This window comes from Schistocerca piceifrons, chromosome 5 (assembly GCF_021461385.2).
Source record: "Schistocerca piceifrons isolate TAMUIC-IGC-003096 chromosome 5, iqSchPice1.1, whole genome shotgun sequence".
In the NCBI taxonomy this organism is placed as follows: Eukaryota; Metazoa; Arthropoda; class Insecta; order Orthoptera; family Acrididae; genus Schistocerca; species Schistocerca piceifrons.
Genome location: NC_060142.1, coordinates 502,719,726 through 502,725,380, shown reverse-complemented (window position 1 = coordinate 502,725,380; position 5,655 = coordinate 502,719,726).

Here is a 5,655-nt window from a genome sequence, read left to right as displayed (position 1 = left end):
CACACACACACACACACACTTCCACTAAATGCATCCATTTCAGCCAGAAACCAGTTTCACTCTTAAATTGACGCTGTGGCAAGACATACGTGGGATCCAGCACCAGAGATAAAAAGAGAAAAATCAAAGTTTAAAGAGTAGCTAACGTTGAGGAGATTACAGTTGAAAACATTATATCAGCTTGGCAAAGATGTTGACGGAATTTGGGTGCTTTCTTGAAGGAAAAAGGACGTTCTACGTTGAACCAGTCGAGACTGCAGACCATTGTGTCATGCTCAGCCAATGATGTAATTTGGATATGGTGTGGGGAGGGAGAGGGGTGTGGTGCCATAACACCGCTCTCGTGGGCGCTGTCGACTTTCTTGATCTTGGAGCCGCTACTTCTCACTCAAGCAGCTCCTCAATTGCCATCATGAGGCTGAGTGCACTCCGTTCTCACTAAAGATAAATGCTTGACAGTACCGGAAATCGAAGACGGGTACTCCGTGTAGCGGCCAGACACGATTACCATTGAGATACAAAGGCGGACTTAAGTGATTTAGGGAAGCTACGATATCTTGGGGCCTATCAAAAGATGGACGAAGGAGAAACAGCGGAAGAGTAGCTACTTTATGTGTACATCGGGTTACAAGTATCGTGAGAAGCAAGTGGATTACGTGATCTGGTCGTGTGTAGAAAAGCTGTGTCTAATACACTCTACAAGCCCACCTTACGATGAGTACCTCTGGTACCACTATTATTTCATCAACTTCTTTGTTCCATTCGCGAATGATGTTGGGAACAATGACTGTCTATAAATTTCCGTATGATCTCTAATTTCTATGATTTTCTAGTCTTGATCATCTCGCAAGACATACACCCCCGGAAATTGAAATAAGAACACCGTGAATTCATTGTCCCAGGAAGGGGAAACTTTATTGACACATTCCTGGTGTCAGATACATCACATGATCACACTGACAGAACCACAGGCACATAGACACAGGCAACAGAGCATGCACAATGTCGGCACTAGTACAGTGTATATCCACCTTTCGCAGCAATGCAGGCTGCTATTCTCCCATGGAGACGATCGTAGAGATGTTGGATGTAGTCCTGTGGAACGGCTTGCCATGCCATTTCCACCTGGCGCCTCAGTTGGACCAGCGTTCGTGCTGGACGTGCAGACCGCGTGAGACGACACTTCATCCAGTCCCAAACATGCTCAATGAGGGACAGATCCGGAGATCTTGCTGGCCAGGGTAGTTGACTTACACCTTCTAGAGCACGTTGGGTGGCACGGGATACATGCGGACGTGCATTGTCCTGTTGGAACAGCAAGTTCCCTTGCCGGTCTAGGAATGGTAGAACGATGGGTTCGATGACGGTTTGGATGTACCGTGCACTATTCAGTGTCCCCTCGACGATCACCAGTGGTGTACGGCCAGTGTAGGAGATCGCTCCCCACACCATGATGCCGGGTGTTGGCCCTGTGTGCCTCGGTCGTATGCAGTCCTGATTGTGGCGCTCACCTGCACGGCGCCAAACACGCATACGACCATCATTGGCACCAAGGCAGAAGCGACTCTCATCGCTGACGACGACATGTCTCCATTCGTCCCCCCATTCACGCCTGTCGCGACACCACTGGAGGCGGGCTGCACGATGTTGGGGCGTGAGCGGAAGACGGCCTAACGGTGTGCGGGACCGTAGCCCAGCTTCATGGAGACGGTTGCGAATGGTCCTCGCCGATACCCCAGGAGCAACAGTGTCCCTAATTTGCTGGGATGTGGCGGTGCGGTCCACTACGGCACTGCGTAGGATTCTACGGTCTTGGCGTGCATCCGTGCGTCGCTGCGGTCCGCTGTGCCCTGCGTGTGATCATTGCTTGTACAGCCCTCTGGCAGTGTCCGGAGCAAGTATGGTGGGTCTGACACACCGGTGTCAATGTGTTCTTTTTTCCATTTCCAGGAGTGTATGTAGGAGTAATATATTGCTCGGTTCTCCTTTGAAAGTACACTCTCGGATTTACAACAGTAACCGCCTTCGTGATCCTTTGTAGCGGATACCACTGGGGTTTGTTGAGTATCTCCGTGGTATATGTTCATTCAGTCTCAGGTCGCTCCGAATGGTGACGCCTACTTATTTTACAGTAGTTAACTGTTTCCAGTGATTTGTCGCCAACACTGTATACGAAATCGAACAGTAGTGGATGTCTGCGTCTATTAACGCGTAATGTGTTTCATTCATTTGGGGTTTAGAGATAATTTGTCACTCCCTCCACCAATCGTTGATCCTCAGCATATGTTCCTGTATTTCGCTACAGTCTTCTGGCGTTACCACCAGACGGTGTTATCTACTAGAAACTAGATCATTTATACATATTGTGCCCACAGCTGTAACGGAGAAAATAGCACAGACGCAATGCTCCAGCGACAAATCAAGACTGCGTTGGTGGGGGCGACATAGAAAACAACCTAATCCAACAGGGTGTTTAAAAAAACGAACAGGATGTTTCAGAAACTGGAACAAGCAATTCTTTAAGATGGTGTGTGATTTTCTGGGCTTGTAAGCGACACGTGATGATGAATACGACATGAAAATCCTACGTAAATGATGATTGTTGGAGCAGATTTCGTATCCTACTTGTTCTGAATACGAACCTAGTGTGTTAACCGCTGGGCCGGTTTGTTCGAGGAAAATTTCAAGGAGAAACCGCAAGTTCCCTTGACATTTATCGGAGAATGCAAGACGAGCAATACTTACGAGAACAAATTATTGCACTCTTTACGAACATGTGTCTTTACGAGAGAAACAATTTGTACCTACGGCACTATTGCCGAAACAGAGTGCAGATTAACTTCGTAAATACATCATGCTAACAGCTGTTTCACTGCATCTTTTATTTATAGAATAGTTCCTTCTTTCCGGCGCTCACAAATAGTGGACACTCGCTCTACTATATTTTTGTGATTGACTCCTTTCTTGGCGCTAGGTTATCGCGTTAGGAGGAAACCCGTTAACGTACGTCCCTAATCGTGCAAATTTTGCTCTGTTTCTGGGGTTGTTTCTGAGACGAAGCTACAGCCCACTATTTTCCTGAACTGGAACTGCAAAACGCTGCCCATGTTTTCCAGATTCGGTACGGTAACGGCACACTTCCCCGTCTTCCAAATTAACAAATGGTTCAAATGGCTCTGAGCACTATGGGACTTAACTTGTGAGTTCATCAGTCCCCTAGAACTTAGAACTACTTAAACCTAACTAACCTAAGGACATCACACACATCCATGCCCGAGGCAGGATTCGAACCTGCGACCGTAGCGTTCACGCGGTTCCACACTGTAGCGCCTAGAACCGCTCGGCCATCCAGGCCGGCGCGTATTAAGACTATACGATATACGCCACAGGTGTATGTAGATCTTTAGCTCATATAATAAAAAATTATGAAGGGGTAGAAACAGATGACTCATCTCAACGTTAAAACAAAGTTTATGTACTTGATTTAGCAGCAGTTGTATTGTATCACAGTTGTATCTTTCCGTTTACTAGTAGTGATGGAAACGTATAAAAAACATGCACGAAACGTGCCATTACTGCCGTATATCAAGGAACTTTCTCATGACAATGTTTTTTCTCCAACTTAGTGGCTTTAGCGTCGTGTCCATTCAGCCATCTCAATAGCAATGTGTCATGTATACATGAAAGTAAGGACAACACAACACCCAGTCGCCGAGTGGTGAAAATCTCCGACCCCGCCAAGAATCGAAACCAGGCCCTCTCGCTAGGCAATCACCGACGTGACTATGCAGCTACCAAGGCAGACCTCTTGCCAGTCTTCCGCCTCCACTCCAACAACCGATTACGCCTTCGGATTACAAACGAGGAAGCCACACCCATGTCTGTGCTGTCCCTAGCAGGAACTCACTGGCCAGATCTTCATCGGCTGTCCTCTGTGATGACAAAAATCAAATCATCATTAAACGTTGGTTTAATGAGGTGTGTGGGACAATCATCCACTTGTGTGAGGATTTTGCAAGCAACCAATGATGGGGCAGTATATGAGCACGTGTTCGACCCATTTCCTCCACTCTGAGTATGATGTAATGTTTAAAGTATTGTACCATAGATTTAAGACTCCTGAAGTGGTGATGATTGTGGTGGTTGTGCTGCTGCTGTGAGTGTGTGTGTGTGTGTGTGTGTGTGTGTGTGTGAGAGAGAGAGAGAGAGAGAGAGAGAGAGAGAGAGAGAGAGAGAGAGATTTATTGCCACTGTATACACGGTGAAACCGAATTTGCGATAAAATTTTTAAAGTTGTTCAGGAATATTTTCTCAGTATTTTGGTATAAGTGACCTGTGGTCTCCAGTGGGTCGTTACGAGTCTGATTTTTCACCCCTATTTAACTCTGCATTGCACTGAAAGTATCTGTACAGATATGTTCGCCGGCCGGTGTCGCATAGCGGTTCTAGGAGCTTCTGTCCGGAACCGCGCTGCTGCTACAGTCGCAGGTTCGAATCCTGCCTCGGACATGTGTGATGTCCTTAGGTTAGTTAGGTTTAAGTAGTTCTAAGTTCTAGGGGACTGATGACCTCAGATATTAAGTCCCATAGTGCTTAGAGCCATCTGAACCATTTGAAGATATCGTCTTGCCTGGAAGTAGATTTGTTTCTTTCACCCTTGGTCCTTGCTGTTTACACTTTACTCTTCGAACAATGTCAGCTGTAGCTGTAGGTTAAGAATGATGCAGAGGGGTGTGGATATGCTTACTGATGACGAGCTCCAATATGCAGTTCTTGTGCGGGTTCACTGAATGCAGTGGAAGAGTGGCACAACGAAGCTATACTGAGGTGGTCCCGTAGCGAAGGTACTTTCCCATCCGAGGGTTGTTCCATTCTCCTGTGTTTTGAGTTGTACTTTCTTTCTCACTGTTTTGATGGTATTTTCAAAGACACAAAGATAATTGAGGCAACCTACCGAGTAAATCACAATTACGTTATTACTCTGCGGTGAGATACCGGAGACCTAGGATCCCTTATATCAAAATACTCGGAACATGACGCAGAAATTTTGTCGGAGGAGTTCCGGTTCATCCTGAAATTGGTTGGATAGATGGCGTTCGTAACTTGCTAACGTGGTCCGAGACAACACCACCACCACAACCATCGCCGCCATTGGTCTTTCTAACCCTAATCCATATTCATCCTTACTATTATATTCACTAAAGAAGCCATTATCAAACAGTACAACTGATGCACAAACATCAACTTCCATCGATCTGCTATTCCTTCCTGTAGTTCCTCAATATTTCCCACCTATTTCCTGTTGCACTACAATCCTTCGGCACACGTTCACTCGCCTCTTACGTGCAGATGACATGACGCCTTTCCCTTCCAGCTTTCTACCACGTTCACTGCCGATATTGGTTCAATGTGTCATATCCTCAGAATCAGCGCATCGCATTAGCGTGTGGGACGGGCCTTTCCAATGCGTAACGACATTCACGTCACCGCTCATCGAACGGTTTATACGCTTAGTCATCGTTGCAGCAATAACAAAAGCCACTCCTCATCTGGTGGGAGGACTTTTAGCACAAGGAACGTTTTTTATTTGTGTAGCATATGGTATATCCCTTGTCCGGACGCATAAGGTTGATCCCGCATTCTCACAAATTCACG